The 25,310-nt window shown below is 41.1% G+C and overlaps 1 long non-coding RNA gene across 1 annotated transcript in view; it reads right to left on the bottom strand.

The window, feature by feature from the left end:
* LOC129523631 (uncharacterized) overlaps positions 1–25,310 on the bottom strand; it is a 189,043-nt gene that overhangs the window by 2,015 nt on the left and 161,718 nt on the right. Inside the window, exon 2 of the long non-coding RNA XR_010134618.1 lies at positions 16,624–16,756. This is a non-coding gene — a long non-coding RNA (uncharacterized lncRNA). The remainder of the gene's footprint in view (positions 1–16,623; positions 16,757–25,310) is intronic.

Here is a 25,310-nt window from a genome sequence, read left to right as displayed (position 1 = left end):
ATTTACAGGAGTTCCAACAAATATAACATATTTAGAAATAAACTTTAAATGCTACTTAAAAAGAGACTTTAAAATGTTCCTGAGACAAAAGATTTCAACAAATGGAAAGGCAAAGGAAGACTTGATGTCTTCAACAATATGTTAATTTTTCTTAAGTTGATTTATACCTTTAATAAATTACAGTATAATAGTAATAGTAATTTTTGATAAGACAGGCTAATTCCAAACCTCAAGTAAAAAACAAACAATATCTTAAAAATTCTAAAAAAAATTTTGAAAAAGAATAGCAATGTTCTAATATCAGTCCTATCAGATATTAAAGCATATTATAAAGCTACAATAATTAAAACAGCATAATGTTAACATATAAATAAATAGCAAATCAATGTAACAAAACAGGAAGCCTAACATAGGCCAAAATACATACAGAAATTTAGAATATAGACATAAAGAATGCATGTATACCTAAGGATTTTAGGATATGATTAAAGTGGCATTTCCCATCATTGGGGAGCAAATAGATTACACAATAAATAATGTTTGAATAACTGGGTAGTATTATGGAAAAAAATTAAAGTGCATCTATACCTCACTTATCACACCAGAATATGTACCAAATGGAAATCAGAGGCTTAAATGTCAAAAAAGTTAAAGCCATAAAAATCCTAAAAATTTGCTTGTATATACATTGAAAAATGTCTGGAATGATACTTAAGAAACTGATAACACTATTTGTCTCTGGATAGGGGCACTAGGTGACTGGACAAGTACAGGAGAGAGTTTTGAACCATGTGAATGGTGAAAAATTAAAAAATAATTCAAATAAATAAGCACAGATTACCAATATGAATATTTTTGTATTGCTGAGATTATTGCACAGAGTAGGCGTTCAATAAATATAAGTCCTTGGGGATGCTGAAGAACAAAAATCTTAATTCTGGCAAACCATCATTCTCCCTTGCCTGAACTCCTGGAAGAAGCTGGGAGTGGCAGGTGGATGAACGGAGGGTTGGGGGATGGAGAGAATGGGAGGGTAGGACTGTGAGATCCTGTTAGGTACCTTTTGGCATTCCCCACAGTACTTAGCACAGCATCAGCATCTAATAAGAGTGCATTCCATATTTATTGAACTGGAATAAATGTTTAAAAATTTTTTTTCCAGACTAAAAGTGATATCAAGAATCCCAACTTCCACAGAACAGCCTCAGGAAATCTCCACAATCCCAAGCCACTGTGTAGTTTCAGCCCTAATAAAGGATGATTTCCTCTCTGCACTTGGGAAACTGAAAAGGAATACATAGCCTCACAGGCCCTATTCTGGACACAGAATAGCCATGCTTGTACTCCTTCCAATTTTGTTTCTGTCTTGATTTTCTCTTGTCTCTTCTGTGGACTAAAGCTCTCCTTTCCCCATTAAATGCAGACTGAGCACCCACATTGTGTCAGGATCTGCACGTAGAATCCACGCGCACCCTTCAGAGAGAGGGCCTGCAGAATGCGTTCAAAGATGAGAACCCCGCGTGGGAGGGACGTGGGCCCTGGGTTCCCAGCCCTGGCTCCGTGGCTGGCTCACGTGTCGGCTGGATGACTTTAGGTACCTTGTATTTCTCATCTACACACAGGGGACCAGCATAAAAGGCAGGAAAACAAAGTGTCCTGTGAATGTCAGTTATTGATGCATGGTGTACGGCAAACACCATTTTTTTTTCTCCCTGTTTTTCTTTGTCTTTTAGTTTCTGTTTCTCTAACCTTCACCCCTTTACCTTTTCAATGGAACTTTGCTATTTCCTATTTCCTATTCAGACCTTCGTCTTTTCTCAAATCTGGAAGGGAGCAGCTTGCTACTGTTCAATCTGGGGAGAAGATGGGTCTCAAGAGACTATTCCCTGCTAATTTGGCGACCTCTCCTGAATCAGCTTCAGATGGTTAGTCTTGGGCCTCTTAATGGGGAAGTGGTTTGTGCAAGTCATTCCTGGCTGCCTGGTTTGATCAGAGGGAGGAAATGCAGGGTTGTGGCGCACTGAAGGAAAAAGACCCATGTATGGCAACCAAGCCCTCATGCATCCTTTCAGAATTTGGGAATTGGGGCCCAAATACGCCCTGAATCAGCGATGCCTCTCAGTCCTGGCAGATTTTTAAACATCTTTAGGTTTCACCCTGAATAGAAATAAACTTCACAACCATGGGACCCACAAGAATAATTTCTAGTCTTTGAAAAATTATTCTCTATTATTTGATAGCTGATGTGGTAGAAGTGATATTATACCTACCCACAAATTTTAATACTCAGATTATAGGAGAACAATCTATTTTATATTTATGCTTTCTTTTATGGGCCTGATTGAAATAAAATGCTGGCTGGAGTTGCATTAGAGTTCTCTGAACAGAGTCTCAACAGAATTGAAAAGAATGTCAGCTGACTGTTCTGAGCAGAGATTCTGAGTATAACCATTTGGTTTGTTCTTCCAGAGATACTTTTTTTGCTGTTTGTTTTTGGTTCTCTTCCAATTTGCATGTTTACCAAAATCCCAAGGAAAGAAAAAAACCATTAAGTTTTTTTTCTATGATCCATTTAAGTCAAAAATGGAGAAGAGATAGAAAAATTTGTAGCTTTCAAACACCATTAGTTTGCTAATGATAGCTTTCATCCTATGACAGTTCTCAGACTGATAAGATGCTCCAAACATCCAGCATGAAGGAAGAGGGCCATTTATAGGCCCTCGCTCTGTCTCTGCAGCTTGCACATGTTTTCAAACATAATTTCATGCCTGCTTTCTGACAGCTCATTAAACAAAGGCCTCTTGGTGCCTATATTGCCCATCTCCCTGCTGAGAGTGTAACATATTTACGGCCTTTGCAGACTGCTGGCTGCTGGCGCCTTCTCTTGCCCGTGGCCTGCCTGCCAACTGCTTATCAGTCTCCCCCAAAGGTGACATCCTCCTCGTTTGTTTAGGTAGCGATGGTCCCCAGTTTGACCCTTGGAGGCAAACAGCAGGGTGATTAGGAGCAGCTCCTGCACTGGCCAGATAAAAGCAATCACATGGTGAAGACAGCGCAAGCTGCTCAGGGGAGCCTCGCCAGGCTGAGTGCTCCCATTCAAGAACACACTGGCAGTTCATTAGCTCGACAGCTGGCAACGTGCAGACCTTGTGGGATTTCTGCCTCGGAGAAAGCAAACAAGGTTTCAGGAGTGTGGAGGAGCTATCTGTGGCTGTGTACAAGGGTGATCAGAGCCGCTTGTTCCTAATTACCTGCCTCTTGACTGCCATTAAACCATCATTACACATCCAGACCCATAAAAGCCCCTATGAATGCAGTACCTTATACTTAATTTTTATCCCTTCCTCCTGCTTTTGCCAAAAACATTTTGCTGGGGTCCTAGGAGGATAGATGAAGACATCTTGGATGCAGTGAGAGGCTGCAGGCTGCGGCCATCTGCCATTTTGGGATCTGACAAAACTGGTAACAGGTTTCTGCCACTGTGTTCTCCTGGGGTGGTGCATCTTTTCTTTCTGAGAGAGAAAAGGGAGACAAGGGAAAAGAGGCAAAGAAGGAGGGCATGTCCTCTTTTTTCATGCTGGGAAAAATGAGTCTTGGTTAATTCAGCCCTTAGCTGTTGTAGGTGAATGGCCATGCTCCAGAGTCAGGGTTTTGTTGAAGCCTGGGGTGACCTTGGCCTTGGGAACACCTGTGTTATGTCCCTGGGATCTGATTGATGCCAAAGTAGGACCTAGATTGTGATGTGACTGATGACAACAATGGCCACTGCATTTCAAGTACCTCCCATGAATGAGGCAATGTGTTAAGCACTTTCTTATAGAGCAGTGTCTCATTTAATGCAACACCACTTGGAGGCAGGTAACATTAAACCCATTGGACAAACGATAAAACAGGCTCAGAGAGACTGCAAGCCTCCACCACAGTCTCAGCTAGTCAGCAATTGAATCCAGGTCTGTTGCTTTCCAAAGTCACCATTCTTAACCTCCAAGCTTCTGCTGAATAGACCACTACACTGGTACAGCACTTCAGAATTCACTGTTGCTAATTCTGTTTCCCCTCTGAAAATTCTCACACCCCAGCACTCATGACCATGAAATGGAGAGGTGGTGAATGGTTGAGAGGCCCAAACATTCTGCATTAGGAGAGACTCCCAGTCAGGGATCAGCAATCTTCTTTTTTTTTTCTTCATTTTTCAGAAGCACTGTAGGTGATTCTATGTGAGGGATCAGGAGGGGTCTTTGGATCATACTTTGAGAAACGATTTCCCAACCTGGGAGCTCCTGGGGAGAGTGGCCTCCTCTATCCCGGTACCTCCAGTCCCCTGCAGAGTGTTCTAGCACACAGTAGGTGCTCAGTCAGTATGAGGGGTGGTTCGGTTTGATGGGATCCTCTCTGTGTGTCTTATTTTAAACTGTATTGGCACCTCTATACTCTCTAATCCTCTTGAAAGGAAGCAGAGAATAAATAAATAAAATTTATGTTTCTAACGTGCCCCGAGCACTGGTGAAACGACGTCATTCGTAGTCACGCAGCCTCTTCCTTATGTGAAGACAGCTGAGCCTCTGTGACCTCCAGCAGGTCAGCATGAAGGTGATTCTGTCAGACCTTATTGTTGTATTGAATATTAACGATAGAATTATCATTGCTCAGAAAACATCCCTGTATGCACATCTGTTAGTGTGCATAAGCATCATTACCTATTACAAATACAAATTATTTGCTATGCTGTTTCTAAATAATTTGAACTCTAGCTTGTGTTCTGGGTATGGTCTGTAGTTTTGTATGTACTGCAGTTTCTCAGAACTGATCTGTGTGCACTTTAATTATCTGTGCATGTTATTTTTGATGAATCCTGATTTGGAAAGTAGATATCATTACTTACATTTTATGGATGAGGAAAGTGAGGCTCAGAGAAACTAAGTAATCTTCCCATGATGGCATAGCTAGCAAGTGGCAGAGGCAAAATTTTAGTAAGTTCTGTATACTCTAAAATAACATTTCTATTTCACTATGTTGCCTAAAGAACAAATGGTGATTTTAAAAATGGAATAAAAGAAAATACTGGAGAAAGTAGTGGTAATTATTAATGATGGTTGCTTTTGAGAAATAAGATTTTGGTTCTTTATATTGTTTTATATTTCCTAAATTGTATATGTAAAACTTTTATAATTGCAGGAAACCTTACACTCACACACACACACACACACACACTCACTATCAGGGAGCACACTATCTGGCTAAACTTAATTATTGTTAATTCATCAAGAGATTTTTGTTTTAGCAGTTCATTTTAATATATGAGTTTTTGATTTAAAAAAACCAACAGAGCAAATATTAGGGCACAGTAGGACTGTCTCATAATTAAAATATTCTCACCACAATGAAACTAGATTATTGCCAGTGGAATAAGTTTTGATTTGATTCTTAGCAATAGAAAACAGAACAGTAATTGTTATTGTTTAAAAACCACAATTTTTAGAATCTTATGTTTGCCTGATGTTTCAGATTGAGCTGAGGATGGAGCGAAGACTCTTCTTTATTCTACCACTCTGCAAGTTCATAAGCGATTTTCTCTCCTACCATTTCTATTAATTTCAATAATGGCTGATTCATACATCCCATGTACCAGGCACTGTGTGTGAAGAGTGAATGATTTCCTGATCATTAATTACCAAAATTGGACTTGATTCCCAGCAGCCTTGTAAGGTAGGTTGAGTATGTCCTATATCCCCCTTTTACCAAAGAGAGGCCTGAGGAGCAGAAACGAGGTGATGTGCTCCAGCCTCTCAGTTAGCAGACAGTGGCATGAGCACTCCAGTCTAAGCTGTCCTGCTCTAACCCTGGTTTCTTTGAGCTGCATGACCTCTGGCGCTTCTGTGGGTGGAAGCTGTTCTTGAGCAAGACTATAACAAAGATTAGATTGGATCTTTTAGTATCCTTTCACACCTCGTATTTTGGAACCCATTTGTCATTCTCTCACATCTACCCATGGCCTAGCTGCATGCCGCACCATACAGCCACCCTACCAAGGATATTTCAGCACCCCAGCTCCTTCTGGTCCCCCTCTCCACCCCCTCCTTTGTCTCCCAGACCAAACCTGGAGAACTTGTACCCCATTTGCTCAGGAAACAGGTGAATTAATCTGTGATAAGACATGATGCGGATTCCCAGGTGACAGTCTTGCTTTTTAAGAGACTTATGAATGTTTTGCTTTTGCCCAAAGCACATCCTAGCAGTGGGATGATTAGATAACACGGAGGCCAATGTTATGGGAGGGAAAAAAAACAAACGGGAAAAATATTATTGAAATGCACTGGAAGAAAAACACATGAGAACATCATTTCACTTTAGAGAAATACTTTTCTTAGTGAATACCCAAATTTTATAACTCTGGGAGATCCATTAGCAAGCGATGACAAAAACCTTTAAAAAGTTCATAGCCTTTGGGTAAGTAAATCAATTTCTGAGAATCTATCATAAGAAATAATTCTAAATACATAAAGAGTTTTGTGCATGAAGATGTTCATTACAAGATTACTTATAATATTTTTAAATGACAAACGGAAATTCATCATAGTATAAATTATGATACAATTAATTATAGTCATTACAAATGATGTCTGCAAAATGTTTTCAGATAATATGAAAAATTTTCTGTAAGATAAAAATGAGAACAACAGAATATCATTTAAATAGGGATTGTGATACTCATGCTCAAATATCTGAAAGATGGTCTAGAGGTAATTATTTTTAGAAACTGCTTCTATTTATAATGTTTTTATTCTTTCTACTTTTTTACTTTCTAAGTTTTCTTAAGGGGAAATGCCACTTTACTAATGGGAAAAAAATTAAACTTGTTTAGAAAATATTATTTTAATACAATTTTTTACTTATTTTATACTTTTATTAGAAAAGAGAATAGTCCTCTAATGTACAAAGTTAGGGTCTTTTGAAGGTCTTTTATAGTCGCCAGGCTGAAGTGCAGTGGCTGGATCTTGGATCACTGCAAGCTCCGCCTCCAGTGTTCAAGGGATTCTCCTGCCTCAGCCTCCCGAGTAGCTGGGACTATAGGCGCGCGCCACAACACCCGGTTAATTTTTGTATTTTTAGTAAAGAAGGGTTTCACCATGTTGGCCAGGATGGTCTCTATCTCCTGACCCTGTGATCCATCCGCCTTGGCCTCCCAAAGTGCTGGGATTACAGGTGTGAGTCACTGCGCCCCGCCATTAATACAAATTTGTACACACCTCAGAGGAGCACGCAAGTGGCCAATTCCTAGAGTGATTTAAGAAATAAACATGCTATATAACCGTGCAGAAGAGTTAACAGCAGGTCTGACTGTTATCCTTTGACAGTCCTGCTTACAAGGTTGGCCTTAGGCTGGTGTCTGGAATTTAGGTTTCAGGAGGGTTCCCACCAGGATTAACTGATAAGAGTGGCCCACTATGTTTAAACTATTTGTACAAACACTATGGTTTATGTGGAACACCTGCTTTCTTCCTGAGAAGCTGGCATTTGAGTCTGTGCTAGGCAGAGCCTGCTTATGTGGCCATCCACCAGTAAAAACTCTGGGCGCAAGCTTCCCTGAGTGACAACATTTCACACATGTTGTCACAACCTTTTTCTTTGACAGCTTCTGTTAAATGTAGCCAGATGTTAGGCTATGTCCTCCGAAGGTAGGCTGAGAGAATGAAGTGTATTCGGTGTGACTCCTTTGAGTAAGAAAGGACCTCTGGAAGCTTGTGCCTGGTTCCCCCAGGACCTTGCCCATGTGCCTTTTTCTTTTGCTGAATATGCTTGGTTTCTTTTCTTTCTTTCTTTCTTTTTTTCCTTTTTAGAGACTGGGTCCTGTCATGTTGCCCAGGCTGGAGGGCAGTAGCTATTCACATGTGCAATCATAGAGTACTACAGCTTCAAACTCCTGGCCTCAAGTAATCCTCCTGCCTCAGCCTCCCAAGTAGCTGGGACCACAGGCATGCACCACCTCATCCAGTTATTGGTTTCCTTTCAGTGGAGTAATCATTGCCATAATCTGACTATATGCTGAGCTCTGTGAGTCCTCCTAGAGAATCACTGAACCTGGGAGTGGTCTTCAGACCGACCAACAAAGTAATTATGGAGCTCTAAAAAATCACTTTTTCCCCATCTTCATCCTTAAGTATTTAACTATATATAAGCCATAGGATAATGCTTTTCTAAAATATAATATTAATTTTGGTGCTAGGAAAGGGAATTATCCCATGCTTTTGCTTTGCAGATGAGGAGACAAAGCTAAGAGCAAATAAAGTGATGTGGCCAAAGCAGCATCACAACCCGGGACTCCTGATTCTCAGTTCCTTTGCTGGAGTACCCCACCCCTTCACAGACGATTGTCTTTCTGTGAATGCGAGACCATGAAAAATATAGGGAAAAGAGAAACAGCAGTAACAACAGAATGCGGACTAAGTGAAGGGTGACTAGGGATATTGGATGCAAAACAGCTAGTGATGGGAAAATGGGCTTTCCTTAATTATTCATAAGAGCTGCATAAATGGCTGTTCCAGAACAGGAAGCTCAAACAGCATGGTCTCAGGCTACAGGTTCAGCTACTGTAAGTAAGGAAATACTTGAAAAAGGTGAACCTGTAATGTAAACTGGGCTAACTTGCTCTTCATTCTTCCTTTTTTTTTTTTTTTTTTTGAGACGGCGTCTCTCTCTGTCGCCCAGGCTAGAGTGCAGTGGCGCAATCTCGGCTCACTGCAAGCTCCACCTCCCGGGTTCACGCCATTCTCCTGCCTCAGCCTCCCGAGTAGCTGGGACTACAGGCACCCGCCACCACGCCCAGCTAATTTTTTTTTGCATTTTTAGTAGAGAAGGGGTTTCACCGTGTTAGCCAGGATGGTCTCGATCTCCTGACCTTTTGATCTGCCCGTCTCACCCTCCCAAAGTGCTGAGATTACGGGCGAGAGCCACGGTGCCCGGCCCTTGCTCTTCATTCTTTTGACTAGTAGTTATTCCAAGCCATTAAACATGCATTTTGTTAGCATTGCCCCTTGGAAATACATATGTCCCAACCCAGGTTGACCAAAATAAGAGAGAATATTTAGATGCTGATTCCAAGATGAATTGAATTGGTATCTCACTAAATGAGTGTCAGGTAGGCCACAGCTTCCTGACTTGCTTTCTAAGCAAGAGAAGAGGAGAGTTACAGGGAAGGAGATTCTTTAAAAACCGGGAGCTTTCAATCAAATGTCTGTGTCTTATTCACCAAATATTTTTTAATAAATTTAAAAACCTGCCAAATCATACTCATCACTTAAAACCAAATGGCAGAATATTGTTTTTTTGCATCTGCAATGCACTTACCATAATTCTGTTCATTCAAGGGGTAAAATCATTGATCATGTAATTAAGAGCCATTCATTCTTTTATTGGGAGCCTGAAGAGGAACATAACACATGTCTAGAGGACCCCATGCCCTTTTGTTTCTAACAGGAACCTGGTACAGAACTTGCACGTAGTTAAGTACTAAGTATATTTTCTTTTAATTGATAACTGGGTGAATTCTGGCTTAAGGCAGCATGTGAAGTTGCCTCCCACAATTTATTCCTAACTGCCACCAAGAAATATGGAAAAAGTAGAAGGGAAGGAAAGAAAGAAGGAGAGAGAGAGAGAGAGAGGAAGAAATGAGGTGCCAAAACCTAATGAGGAAAATGAAAGCACTTGAAAGATGCCAAAACTTTAAAAAGTGGCAGCAGATGAAAAGTATGGGAAGGGGTGAAGTTATCCCTATACCTACTCATCAAGGTCTTTCTAGTGCACTGAAAAACTCCTGAAACTTATCACCAATGTCCCTGTATTTGTCTGCTTGAGATGCCATAACAAAATCCCACAGACTGAGGGGCTTAAACAATAGAAATTTATTTTTTCACTATGGGGAGGCTAGAAGTTCAAGATGAAGGTGCCAGCAGGGTTGGTTTCTGTTGACACCTGTCTTCCTGGTTTACAGATGTCTGCCTTCTCAATATCTTCACATGGCCTTTCCTCTGAGCAGCATGGAGAGAGACAGATAGAGATGGAGGGAGGGAGAGAGAGAGAGAGATTGAGAGAGAGAGAGAGAGAGAGAGAGAGGTCTCTGGTATCTTTTCCTCTTCTTACAAGAACATCAGTCCTAGCAGATTAGGTCTGAACCCTTAATGACCCCATTTAATCTTAATCACATTCTTAAAGGCACTGTCTCCAAATATAGTCACATTGGGATTAGGGCTTAAATATATGAATTTGGGGGAGACCAATTCCATTTATAATAGTCCCCAAACTGAATGGGTATCTGCATTCTTTTTTCTATTTCTATATTCATGAAGCACTTGGAGTTTTTTCCTTATCTCTTTGCCAAGCGTTGTAAGTTACATCAAAGAAATCAAATGTTTATAGTCCACAGTCTGGGCTCATTCTTTCTCTAGATTTTCTCAAACTTTGTTTCTTCCTGTTAAATCTTTTCTTAAAAACAAACAAATGCCCATACAGAGAAAACTGTTGTCAAATTAGTATTATACCTTTGTTCCAATAACCCTGGGAAGCTGAACAGTGGTATTTGGGCAACCCAGACTGCCTTCTGAAGCCTTTGGCAGTTGTAGAGTTACTTTGGGCACACGTAGGAAATTATATCCAGCTGATGACACCAACAATGTAAATTACAATTAGTTAATTTTTTGATTTTACAAAGCAAATCATTTAATGTCAGGTATCTTGGTCTAGTTCAAACTAGACGAGGGTTTGGTTACCCCAATTAAAATCTGGGCTTCTCTCCTTAAAGTAACATATTGTTCTGAAGAGGCCAATGTACCATCTTAACTATATTCACTTACCTTAGTCCAAATGTGAACAAACAAAATACACAGCACTGAGAACTTGCTTTTTGCAGGGGGGAAAAAATCCTTATAATGGTCTTTCAGTTAAAAAAACAATGTTTCAAACTCTTTCTGCCTCTCTCAAGATCTGTCTCTAATAATTCTAGATTTGATCTTTACATTTAATATTTTAGAGGTTCAATCTGTAGCTTTACAACTTAATTGATTATAATATTTTTATCAGTCTTAATGAGTGAGGGTGAAATATGTGCACTACTTAAGTTTTTTTAATTTTAAAAAATTCTTTAATTTTTTTCTATTTTCTATTTTTTTGTCTTAATTTGTATTCCTAGATCTCTTCTGTTGGTGAATATTGGTAGCAGTGATGAAGGGATGATTCAACGACAAAAGTTCTGGAGAGAAAATAGACACCTCCCTCCCCATTCAACGCCTTCAGTCCTATGGCCATAATCCTCCCAGTTAGAAGGCATTTGGGGAAATAAGAAACATAATTAGCATTTACCTATACCAAATCACAACTAAGTGATTGCTTACTACTTTCTCTCTTTTTACGCCTTCCTATTTCTTTCCCTAGTGGGTTCAGCACGGGAAAAGACTGGCTTTGTATCATCCCAGAGTCATGGAGCAGATTTCCACACTGACCTCAAAGACCATCTGATGAAAACATGATCCCTTTTGTTCTATAGGGATAGATAAAAACATTATAAATCAGCATCTTATTTGTTCATTTATATCTTCCATTTCTGTGATGTTTGACAGTTGTTTTGTCGATGGCAACTAACATATGTTAAAAATGAGCTTCTGGAATGCAATTCTGTCTTGTGTCCATCAGAGAAGGAAATTCTGGAATGCCCTACAATTTGTACTTTCCTAGCAATTCTTGATTCTTAAGACATTCTATGAATGCTCTCATTGGAAAAAAAATTATAACAAAATCCACTTCTTTTAAGCAATCACAAAAATTAGGTGTCTGAATGTACAAGGTATCGATGTTTGGGCAAAATTGAAATTATTGTGCTTGTTTCATGGGAAAAGCTTAGGGGAGTTTATTGTCCTAAGTTGGGTTTCCTGAAAACAGACTCACGGCCTTTGAGGCAGAGATTTGCATGCTGGCAGTTTGTTTGGGAATGAACTTGAGAATATTTGTAAGGAAGAGAAGGATGCAGGAAGAAGCAGAGGGAGAAGTTGTACCGCAATGCAGTTGCAATGGAGGACTCAGCCAATCTTACTGAGAGCTCTGGAGCTGCAATGGGCCTTCAGAATTGTCACAAATTGAGGCAAGGGCCTGCGCCTTTGTATCCCTGCATCAATAAATTATGAGACTCAGGCCACCTCTGGGGAGGGGCAAGGCTGCTTCCTTTGGCAGAGGGCAGTTCTCAGAAAGGATCACAATTGTGAACTTGTAGCAACCAATCCTCCCTGCTTCTGGGAGAATGAGTGCCTCAGTCATGAATTGGTTACACCACATTCTCGCTGTTTTGTATCTTCACAAAATGTGTGCATGTTTCAAAGAGGGAATCATCGGACCATCCTTTTAGTTAGACTTGTACTGGGTTTTGACAGTCCTTAAACTCAGGTGCACAAGAAATACCATATTATGTACGATATTACTTAAGTTCAACTTCAAGTCCCCATCCTGCCGGGATACATTGGAAATGTAACTTCAGTCATGCTCAGGACTTCTTTTCTAACTTGGGCTGTTTCTAGGTTCCAGGGTCTTAAGCAGGACCAAGTCTTGGGGGCAGGGTAAAGAAGTAGGAAATGGTTACTTACAGCATGGCCATTCTGGTTGCCCCTGAGAAGACCACTGACCCCTTTTGCTTTGTCCCTTCAAGGCCATGCTTGGGAAACACCTATACCTATGGTGCTACTTCCTTAGTCATTTTTTTCTGGACGTTTGTCACCTACAACATTTATAAGCCACTTCTTTTTCCTGCAAACGCCAATCTCCTTGAATTTTCAGCAACCAAAATAAAATTCTTCTTGGCTAGAGGCAGACAGGACTGGGTCCTCAAACCTTCCTTGAAGGAAATACTTGCAGCCTTCCTTTCTCAGGAATCCAATAAAGAAAGAAAAACAAAACAGGGAAGTTCTATATTAAAAGGGCCTGAAGATTAATTTTTTGCTAAATCGCTTCAAGGGTTCTTACTTGCTACATAGTCTGGTTACAAGAAAAAAGTAACATTTTTCAATAGTCTCCGTTAATTGGGTCTTATATACAAGACAATTTCAAGCACAGTTGTCCAAAATGACTCTTAAGTTGAAAGGTTGCCTCTTTGAGGCTAAGTTGGAATATAAACACATTGAAACATTTTCTTTTAAATGTATCCAAATTTTAGGCTATTTCTCTCCAAACTAGCCTGTGTATTGTAATGATTTCTGTTAGCAAGCATTTTGAACTTAAAACACTATTTCTGACACACCAGCGATGTAATCAGCTACAGGCAGCCCCAATCTTTGAATGTGTTGCTTGCCAAAAAATTGTTTGCACATCTGTTTTTATTAGACGATATGTTCTAAATGTCACAAAACAATAGCATAAATTGTGTGTGTGATGTCTTTCTGTGTGTGTAAAGACTCTGAGCTCTATATGCCAGGGATGTTTCCTTTCTCCCACTCTTTCTCCCTTATCATAGTATTTAATATTTACATAAGGAAACTAATATGTGCTCAATGCAGAAAAACTCAGGAAACAAAGGAAATAAATTTTAATCACCCATAATCTCATCACTGCTAACATTAGGTATATAACCTAGTATTTTTTCTAAGCTTGAGAATACATACTTTTTACATTTTTTAAACTTTTATTTTAGGATCAGAGGTACATGTGCAGGTTTGTTATATAGGTAAACTCATGTCACAAGGGTTTGTAGTAAAGATTATTTTGTCACCCCAGTACTAAGCCTACAACCCATTAGTTGTTTTTTCTGATCCTCTCCTTTCACCCACCCTCCACCCTGCAGTAAGCCCCAGTGTGTTGTTCTCCTCTATGCGTCCATGTATTCTCATCATTTAGCTCCCACGTATAAGTGAGAACATGTGGTATTTGGTTTTCTGCTTCTGTGTTAGTTAGCTAAAAATAAGACCTCCAGTTCCAACCATGCCCATGCAAAGGACATGATCTCATTCTTTTTTTATGTCTCCATAGTAGGGAATAGATTGTTTTAAATAAAAATATTCTATTGTACATTGTTTTGTAATATTCTTGATTTCACTTGGTAATATACTGGACACATAAAAGGTTGATATTTTAGGAAGATGACACAGTCCCACTTCCCATTCTGCACCTGTATTCCATGCCTTTGCTCTCTTCTCTCAGATTTCAGCTCTTAATCTCCCACTAGCACCTGCTTTCCCCTTCACACCATACCAGCATGCTCTCAGGCCACCTGGCTCCCTTCTCATTCCCCTGATTAAAACATCTTCAGTTCTGGGATACATGTGCAGAACGTGCAGGTTTGTTACATAGGTATACATGTGCCATGATGGTTCACTGCACCCATCAACCCATCGTCTACATTAAGTATTTCTCCTAATGCTATCCCTCCCCTAGTCCCCCACCCCCTGACAGGCCCCATTGTGTGATGTTCCCCTCTTGGTGTCCATGTGTTCTCATTGTTCAACTCCCAGAACTTACAGTATAATAATAATAACAATCTTCAGTGCAGCTGATCTTTTTTGGAGTTTGGAAAGAAATCTCAGTGACAATATTCACATCGTGGGGAAATGACAGGTAGCATCTTAACACCTGTCCCCCAAGTTGCTTTTCTAAGGAACAAGGAATCCTTAATTGATGTACTTTCAAGCAAGGTAATATTACAAACTGTCCTCATAACTTTCATCCTCTATGTGTCTAAAAGCTAACTTCTTATCTTCAACAAGACTTGAATCCTCAACCTTATTCTTGTCTCCCCTCCAACCTTTCTTCTCCCCTGACCCCATCCCAACTCAATCAGGCCGCAGGCCTGTAGGATTTTACTTCCAGTTCCCTCATGCAGCAGCCCTTTCTCTCCATGCTTTCTCTCGCTGTCCTAAGGAGACGGTCACTAAACTCCACCATGTTTTGCGAAGTCCTTCTCTCTGGCCTTCCTGGTTCCCATCTCTGCCCTCTCCCATCCATTCTACATGCTCACAACAGTGATCTTCCTGAAGCACAGCTCAAGCCATGTCCTGCTGCCTGCAGAAGCAAGTCTGCAAGCTCAGGCCCCTGTGTGCCTCTTCAGCCGAATCTCCTACGCCTCTCTTCATGCACACTTTGCCACAACCATCTGCTCTCTGGTCCCTGTGCAGCCCTCACACCTTCCCTGTTCCTCGCATTTGCGTTTCCCAACTTCTCCATCTGAACACCCTTCCTCCCCTAGTCCCACTTTCAGCCCTTAGTGTGTACTTGTATCTAATAAACACTCACAGAATGCTTGCAATATGCCAAGTACTGTTCTCAGTACAACCTGTGTATTAACTCATTTTATTCCCATCCCACCTCTAAGTAGTAATTACTGCTATTATCTCCATTTTAAAGATAAGGAAACTGAGTTGTAGAGTTACTCAAATTTCTCTGCTGCCTATTCAAATACTATTCAAATGTTAGGCTTCAGGTTAAATGCCATTGTCCATAAAGCATTCCTTATTATTCTGCAGTGAAATGGCAAGAAAAATGAGGTAAAGGAGGAGGAGGAGAAATTCTTTTTTTAGTGATAACTGTATGCTGGACATGGTGCTTTGCAATTAGTTTGAATCAAATATTTTCATCCTGACCACAAAGCTATAAGTCAAGTACTACGATCTCATTTTTTTCTGGTGGGGAAACAGGCTCTGCCTCTTTAAGTGCCTTGTTCAAAGTCAAATAGCTAGTTTCTAAGTGGCAGAAAAAGGAAATGTCCCTGCACTTTGGATGCCCCTTGCTGTCCACTATATGATGTAGTGTGTATATATATATATATATATATATATATATATATATATATATATATATATATATACAGTGTATATATTTTATATATAGTGTAGTACTGTATTATACATGGGGTGTGTGGGTGTGTCGGTGTGTTTGCTGTGTATGCATGAATTTCCCTGTGTGTGATGGTTAATTTTATGTGTCAGCTTGACTGGGCTAAGGGGTGCCCAGATGGCTGGTAAACATTATTTCTGGATGTGCCTGTGACAGCATTTCCAGAAGAGATCAGCATTTAAATCAGCAGACTTGGTAAAGAAGATCTGCCCTCGCCAGTGTGGGTGGGCCTCATCCAATCCATTGAGGGTTCAAATAGAAGAAAAAGGCACAGAAATGTTGAGCTCTTTACTTATCTTCTTGAAGTGGGACATCCTTCTCTTACTGTTGTACATCAGAACTCCCAGTTCTCTGGCCTTGGGACTCTGGGACTTATACCATCAGCTCCCCTGGTTCTCAGGCCCTGCAACTCAAACTGAATTAGACCACTGGCATTTCTGGTTCTCCAGCTTGTGTAATACATATGATGGAATTTCCCAATCTCTATAACCACTTGAGTCAATTCCCATAATAAATTTCCTCAGATATATGTGTGTGTATACATATCCCCTGCTGGTTCTGTTTCTCTGGGGAACCCTGACTAGTACACTGTGTTAGATTGCATCATCATTCCCAACTATTTGCTGCCTTCCCTGCAAGAAGCTCATACATCCCAACCTGTGGCTCAATGCCATGCTGTGCTTCCCTGTGGGAAAGAACATTCATGCCCCTTTCCCATCAGGCTTTGCCACATGAATTGCTTTGGCCAATGAGATGGGAACATACCCTTTATTTGCCATCACGATGCCTGTTTTCTTTCCCTGCTTTCCTTCTTCTCCTTCTGATATGTAAAGCATGTTCCAGATAGAGGTTGTTCCTTCAGCCTGATTCTCAGAATGAGATGAACACACCAGCCGATCTGCAGGCAATATGAACATGACTGAGAATAACCCTTTACTGTAAGCCACTGAGATTTGAGGATTGTTTGCTACTACAGCATATCATATGGAAAGCTTAGCTGAGCATGGTGGCTCACGCCTGTTATCCTAACACGGGGAGGCTGAGGCGGGGAATCACTTGAGCCTGGGAGTTTGAAACCAGCTGGGGCAACATAGTAAGACCTTGTCTCTAGTTTAAAAAAAAGTCCAGGCATGGTGGTGCACCCCCATAGACCCAGCTACTTGGGAGGCTGAGGCAGGAACATCACTTGAACACAGGAGATTAAGGCTGCAGTGAGCTATGATCACACCACGGCACCCCAGACTGGGCAATAGAGTAAGCCCCTGTTTCAAAAACAAACAAACAAACAAACGGAAGCTGGCTTATAAACTCCTGCTTTAGACAATAAGCATTTTGAGGGCAAAATTTCTGATTCCTCTCTTGTACCCTCCCTTTCCACTCCCCATCTACCCATCCATACCCAATGTGAACTTTTGCTTCAAAGGTTTCAATAAATATTTGCTGAATAAATAAATGTAACTGCATGAAATAAAATAATGTGGTAACAAGAATAAAAAGCCCAATGCCTATTCGAAGGGTGGCTTACAGTTCACAGAAGCTTTTCACATGCCTTTCTCATTCGATCCTGGTAACAGCACTAGGAGGTGGATCCTCTCAACATGACTCTTTTGCAGGTGAGGAAATGGAGGTTCAAAGAGGCCAAAGGGCTCGTTCCTGGCCACAGAGCCAGTGAGGAAAAGATCTCTGTCATTGGACCTCCAGTCTTGGTCTGTGTGTGTATGTGGCAGGGGGGTGTAAGGGTTGGGGAGGAGAAGGCGGGAGCACCACTTAGACAGGGAGCTGTCCTATTGCCGGAGTCAAGGGACAGGCCTCTAAGAACTCAGCAGAAGTGAGAGGCTGGCATTTACTTTGAGATTTAATTCGTTTCCCATCTCTTGCATTAGACCAGAGGTCAGTAAACTTTGTCTGTAAAGGGCTAGATAGTAAATATTTCAGGTGTTGCAGGCCAGATGATCTCTTCTGAAAGTGCTCAATGTTGCCATTACAGCACGAAAGAAGCAACACATACGCCAGTGAGCACGGCTGTGTTCCAATAAAACTTCCTCTACAAAAAGAGGCAGTGGGCTGTATTTGGTCCTTGGCTTGCATAGACCCCTGCATTAGACCATTTTTAAGGGCATAAGAAATATAAGGATTATGGGGTGAGCTGGCCAATTCTAACTGTACTAGAGCAGTTAAAGAAAGAAAAAGATAGGCTGAAGTTTTAAAATTCTCATTTTATGGCACAGAGAATCAGAACGTTTCTTTAACTCCCTTAAGCTAAGTCTCTTTTGCACGTAGCCTCACGGCTGATGTGGTCATCAGTCAGAAGCAGAGTCTGGTGCTACAAACTGCTGAATTACAATGTAGGTCGAATGAACAACTTTGCCACTTTTCTTATGACAAAGTTGGGACATAAACTGGAAAAAAGTGAGACTCCCCCAGAACCCAAATGGGGCCTCTGTTCATGATTCTGTTGACTGAATACTCCATATCTCCAAACCACCTGTTTGCCTTCTGACTGACAACGTACCTGGTGAGACAGCAAAGCTGTGTTTTACTCGTGGTCTTCCAATGAGAAGAGTGTGGCCTGAAGGTTATGTATGTAATTCCCAAAGTGCCCATCACTCTCTCTGTAGTCACACCAAGCCATTTGCCATTCCCCATAATGCCATATTCTTTCAAGCCCGCACTCCCTTGCCTGCTCTATTTCCTCTGCCTGCACGTTCTTCCCACTCCTCTTCTCCATCACAGGAAAGCTACAGTCATCTCCTGCAAGGCCTTGTCTGGTGTCATTTCTAAGCTGTTGTCCTCCACTGGAGTCTAACTTGTACTTTTATCCCATAGTTGGCTATATTACCAATAATCTTTATAGACCACATAGAATTTGTTATAACAATGATGAACCTGTTAGCTATTAAAACTATGGATATTAGCCACAGTCAAAAGACAGTTTGAAAATAGGGAGATACATCTTATTCACGAAAAAGTGCGTAACTTCAGCATATGGCTTAGTCATTGGTCAGTTTTCATCAAGATTAAAAATTTATCTGGTATATTTGTTAGAAATACGTGGGCTTAACACGCACACATGCATACACACACACATACAGTCATGGCTTAAACCAAGAAGAGTTTATTCTCTAACATAAAATAAGTTCAAAAGTAGAAAGTCCAGGTCTGATGTCATCAGAGACCCTCTAAGCTTTTGCATTTTTGTTTTAATATGTGACTTTGCTCTTCAAAGTCCAATGACCCTCCCCACCAAGAGAGAGCAAAGGGAAAGAAACCAGTGGAGCACATTCCCTAGGTGAGTCAATCACCTTCAAAGAATTTTCCCTGAAGGTCCCCACAACAATCTCCTTCTCGTTGGCCACTCACATAGCCATATTGAACTGCAAGGAAGCTGGGAATCATAATCTTTAGTTGGACACATGCTGCTCCTATTCAAAAGCAGTGCTCTATTAACCCACAAGAGAAGGAAAACAGTTGCTGTGTAGTGTGGGGAAACTAGGCTTAATCTAACCTCACAGAGGAAAGTTGAAGAATGTGACTCATCATATGTGATATGTGCTAGGTGCACTGTCAGGGATAGCCACAGGAGACACTGAGGGAGAGTTATGAAAAACAAGATGTCAGAGCAAGCCTGATGGGGAATTATAAAAAAAACAGGATGTCAGAGTAAGTGCAATGTACTACTGATGCAAAGGGAATATCTTCTGTTTACTGAAAGTAGGGGGATATGTAACAATTGTATTACATATTTAATTTCATATAAATAGAAAAATCTACAGCTTTGTAGTCATCTGCTGGCTATCGGCATACACTCAGATACATATCTGTTTTGCTTAAAAATAAAATCATCCAGTTTATATTTATGAATTGGCATATGCCCTTGGGTCTCAATATCTCCCTCCCTCCCTCCCTTCCTCTGTCCCTTCCTTCCTTCCTTCCTACGTCTGTCCTCCCTCCTTTCTTTCTCTCTCTCACTTTCTTTCCTAATGGTAGGCAACTCACGACTTGTGCCATAAATGATATTGAACAGATGGAGCTGGTCTCTAGACAGAAAATATCTCAATTCTGACTCTAGTATTACACCACTGTCAATGGGTCTGTGAGATAATATCTTTTCTCAGAGCTAAAAGTGCTCAAACACTGCCCAGACATGGGCCATGTGGCCAAACATTTGGTGTTAGTTCTGAAATTCATAGATTGATACCCAGAATTCTAGGGATAGTGTGTCTTCTGTGTGGGAATTTTTAGCATAGTCAGTACTTCTTGAAGTTTTCCACCCTCCTATTCTATAATGCAGGCAAATCTGAGATGGTATTCCAAGAGGAATAGAAATGTAAATGCAATCTCAAACACACAAAAATCTGTAACTCACTTCTGAAATTGTGACTTGTTTAACAAAAGCAAACAACAACAACAACAACCTAGCAACAACTAAATAGCTAGTTATATGACATTTATAGTTGAGGATATTGGGAAATAAATTCAAGTTGCTGTTGTTAAGTGTTTGATCCACATCTTTATTTGACTCAGCTGGTATGTGAAAAGGAGGAATGATGGTCAGTGTTCTTTTAATTTTCCTTCATTTTCAAGTACAAATGATTTGGATGCTGTGCCACATTAGTAAGAACAAGTAATCCTATGACTCTGGAGGTGAAAAATAAAATATCTCGAACACTTTAGTTCCCATTTCATTATCTGAAGTATCAATTAAAGAAAACTTTTTGACAAATTTCTACCACCTAGCTATATGAGGTTTTCTTTTTTAATTGTGATACCCTCTTTGTTTTCACTGCTGACAAATATCTCAATAACTGACCATGATTAACAGCCAAATGGAATAAGATCAACAATCTCAATCACATTCTCTTTCGACGTAGAATAATCCTGGCTTGCAAATTTCACAGCACAGATTCTATTAATGAATGGAAAAATGGAAGATTGTATATAAACTTTATTTTCTTCCCTTTGTACTATAAATTACCCAACCTGTTGCAAGTGAATTTACTTTTTTCCACATTAGACGAGCTTCTCAGATGTCTTACAGGCTTTATAAGCACATACAAGAGTCTTGTTAAAATTTTCAGTCAACTGAGCAGCATTTGAATCACACACCGCAGGTTGATGCCTCTGTTCTGGCAGTAAGTACATTCAGTAAATGTTGGCTTCTTCCCTTTGTTCTAAACAATGTTGTGGCCTCTATTATTGTTGGTAAATTGGCATCATTATCATTAAGCACCAGACAGGGAGCCCTTGATCATTAAGCATCTATTTTCTTGGAACGTGTATTTTTTTAATGCCCTCTGTTTAATTTCCTTTTCCCATCTTTCATGTCCCTCTGTCCACACAAGCTGAATGAGGTCTTGGTTTACATATTGTATCACAGCCATAGTTCACTGATGCCCAGGAAGTTGAAGCTTGTTAAGCACTGCATTGTTCATTTCAATGTGCTTACTCAAAATCTCTATGACACGTCTGCCATGGGAATTGCTACTTAAGTGTTCTGAACACGTCCAGAATTAGGCCAATGGAATCACTTGGAAAAGCCCCCTTTCCTCTGTCTCTTTCACTCAAAACAGCAGAACCCACGACTTAGGGACAGCCTTGATCCTTGCTGCAATGACGTCATGGAGGCAGAGCTACAATAGCAAGCAGGTGCCACATCTGTCCACGAAGACCTTGGTCATAGAAAGGGGGCTTGGCTCACTCAAGATATTAACTTGGTACTTTTCATCTTCACTCAAATGCCTTTGGGGGGAAAAATACTGAGCCAATCCTGAATAATAAAATGGTAATAAAAATGAGAATCATTATCGTTGGAGTCTCTGGATTTGATTCTCTGCAGGAAGTGCCTTTGAGGAAAAGCCAACATTCCAACCTCTACCTTTGTCCTCCTCCCACCCACCCCTTGTCAATGCTTTGATGTTCACAGAGGAAATCCTTTACAGGGGCCAGGCCTTCTCCCATTGCATTCCCCCAAAGCCCTTATAATAATAAGAGCAAGCCCTTCTGTTTATATGGTGTTCTTGGTTTAGAAACTGCTTCCACATCCTCGGCCCCACTTCTGCAGTTTGCTCAAGAAAAGAAGCCTTGTGTTCTTTGGGTGCATAGTCAGCTGGATGCCCTGCCCAGACATCTTGCCTGAGGTTGACCAAGTCCACGATTCCAACCTCGTGTAAACTTGGAATTTCCTTGGTAGCCACTAGGGCAATGACTTCTTCCTCACCCAGGTTTCTCTGACAGCTTGACTGGCAAGTAATAGGAGCAAGAAGAATCCTAAGGGCCAAAGGGACAAACCAGGTGTGTTGAGGCAGGGCCTCTATGCATGGCTTCTGGATTTGCAAACCTGCTTGCTCAAATTTCTAAAATCAGGTGACATCTGCTCACCCAAGGCTACCTGAGCCTGGAAGCAAAGGAGGCTGAAGTCTCTCTGTTTCTATTCATAGGTTTCAACGTCTGTAACTCATTAGCAGCAAAGAGTAGCAGGATTTGGGCCTAATGATTCCTACAGTTCTCCCTGCTTCCCTGTGATCTGGTCCCTCATGCAGTTCTTTTTTTTTTTTTTTTTTTTTGAGATGGAGTCTCGCTCTGTTGCCCAGACTGGAGTGCAGTGGTGCCATCTCGGCTCACTGCAACCTCTGCCTCCCAGGTTCAAGCGATTCTCCTGCCTCAGCCTCCCAAGTAGCTGGGACTACAAGCGCCTGCCCAGGCCAGGCTATTTTTTGTATTTTTAGTGGAGACGGGGTTTCACTATGTTGGCCAGGCTGGCCTCGAACTCCTGACCCAATGATCCACCTGCCTCAGCTTCCCAAAGTGCTGGGATTACAGGCGTGAGCCACCACACCCAGCTGAACAATTTTTTCTTATAAATGAAATTCTTCCCCCATCCATCCCCAAAGGGGCTCTTATTTGGTGTCAACTAACTTCTAAAACTGTACAAATAACTTAATTTCTGAAAACATACAAGCTCCTTTTAAATTGATCATGGAGCCTTTGCTTAGAAAATGACTTTCTTTTTACATGTGGTTTGGGAGTGCCATGGGGAAGCATCCCTTCAGCTTCACTCAGACATTCTCATTTCTTTTTTCTAGCCAGGCCCTCCAGGAACTCCTAATCTCAGAAGTCACAGGCCTTGTGGCTAGGCTTCTCTCTGCTGGAAAAGACTCTGGGGCCAGGCAAGCACTGACAAAACCCTTAACTAGACACTGACAGCCAATATTTACTGAGAATTTAAACATGCCAGGCAGTCTCCTAAAATTTCATGTACATCTACATGTACTCTCTGACCCTATGACGTAGTTATGTCTATTATCCGTGCTTTACAGATGAAGAAAAGAAGTCTTGTAGAGGTTAACTAACTTGCTTGAGATCAAAGCTGTGCTCTCTAAAGTGGCAGTGTAGGGCATATTTTGATTCTGTAGCATCTGTGCTTAAACCCTTGGTTTACTGCATCATAGCAGCTTTCAAGTGAATCTTGATTCCCATCTACTGCACTCATCAACCTCACCAGAAAGTCCTATTACTCATCTTGAAAGGAAGGCTTTTCTTTCTCCTTTATCAACAGTGGTCCTGTCTGGCTCCAGGACTTGAAATCCCTCAAGCGATTCCCTGACACCAGTCTTTAGATCTTGACAGGTGTCTCTGGATATGAATTTGCACATCTGGCATCTTCGTGCCATTTTTATTATTTATTATTGAACTCGTGATTTGTATGAGGCTAAAAGACCTTATGGACAAGAGCTGATTTGTTTCCTCTATTATAACTGCCTCAGTATTTCACCCTTGTGGACTAACTGGCTTGGATGCCAAACCTGTGTCAGTGAATCAGTACCAGCAGATGGAGGTGTGCCCTGTGATATGAAGGTTAGCACAGTGACATGGTGAGAGGTGGGCTCCGTACTGGCCTTCTCTTGCTGCTATTGAGTGAATGTGCACTTTGGGAATCACGACAAGATACTTCATCTTGACTTAGGAAGTAGCACATCAAGGAGAAAGGGAGGTGTCTCAATTCTGGAGTGTGGGCTGAAAATGGGCTACAGATTGTGAACAAATGTTGCATCTGGTCTCATATTCCTAGCATGGGCTATACTACCAGAAACCCAGACATTACATTTTATCCAGGGACTCCTGCTCCTGTACTCCAGGCATCTTCGAAATCTTCATGTTTTGAGAAAACATAGCTCCCTTGGTCACCAGGCATGCTCCAGAATTGCCGTGACTGGCATGGTGTGCTATCTGAATGCCTGTTTCATGGGACCCCACTGTTTCTGCAAGCCACTGGGCAATCACTTTTATCTTTCTTATTACTCTCAGTATTTAATATTAGCCATGCTCTAGCTGGAGTGAAAGTGCAACAGAGAATGTCTCTCCAAAGAACCAACTAGGCAAGCTAAGGACTGCTACAGCCTGAAGCTTTCTGAGGACCACACTCACCCATTGACATCTGCAGATCACAAACAGCGCATGGGGGTTTCACTGATTTCTGAGTGAGTGGCTTCGTCAACTCAAAGACTTTAATTGGATTAAAAGAACAGTTTGAACAATGGGATGTGACATAAGAAAACAGGCAGAGAACCCAAAGGACTGGGCCAGCCCCATTCTTCTGTTCCCTTCCTCACACACATCACCAACCTCCTTTTTTTCATTTTTCCCCTGATACTTCCAGGAAGGTGAACATTATCCCCCAACACACACTTAAAACACAAATCTGTTGGTGTGGCCCTGTGAATTTGGGGCCAGTCTGGAGAAACACCAAAACCAAAGTTACTTATCATCCTTTAAACCTTAGGGGACCAAATGCATGTGACACCAGAGAAGAGAGCAGTGATGACAAACGGAGGTTCTGGGCTGCATGTTCCCTGGTCCATTGCTCATTCTCTCTCTCTCTCTCTCTCTCTCACACACACACACACACACACACACACACACACACTCAGACATACTCCTTCATAGTTGAATTTGTTTCTGATGTACCTCTTAGTTTAGTAGCTCCATCACTCTTGTAAGTATGAGAAGTCAATAGCTGTAGCTCTAAATGTAGGTGATGGTATAGGTAAAGGAGCAAATGTGGGAGAAGTGGATATGGAAATACACAAGCTTTTCTTCACACCGTCACAAAGGTCAATAAGGACAACCAGCTCTGGTCTGTTTCCTGAGTAACTGTTAGAGAGAGAGTGGGATTGTCATCTGCAGGTACCTCAAGGAACCAAAGAATCTTTTCCCCCTTGCGCCTCCCCCAAGTCCTTACTCTGCATAAAACTATTGCAAACCTAGATCTGAATGCTCCCGTTTTCTCCAGTTACAGATTCTTTATAGCCCTTTAACTTCTGGGCTGCTAATACTCCAAGAAAAAAGGCCAGTTGCATTAATGGAATGTAGAATAAATAAAAACAAGTTCAGCTGCACAGTGTATTTTCCTATCTGCCAAGAAAGCAAAGTTCATGTGGTTTTCAAAAATGAGA

Source organism: Gorilla gorilla, chromosome 6 (genome assembly GCF_029281585.2).
Source record: "Gorilla gorilla gorilla isolate KB3781 chromosome 6, NHGRI_mGorGor1-v2.1_pri, whole genome shotgun sequence".
Lineage (NCBI taxonomy): Eukaryota > Metazoa > Chordata > Mammalia > Primates > Hominidae > Gorilla > Gorilla gorilla.
Note: the sequence above shows the minus strand (reverse complement) of the source record. Positions and strands in the feature narration are given on the sequence as shown.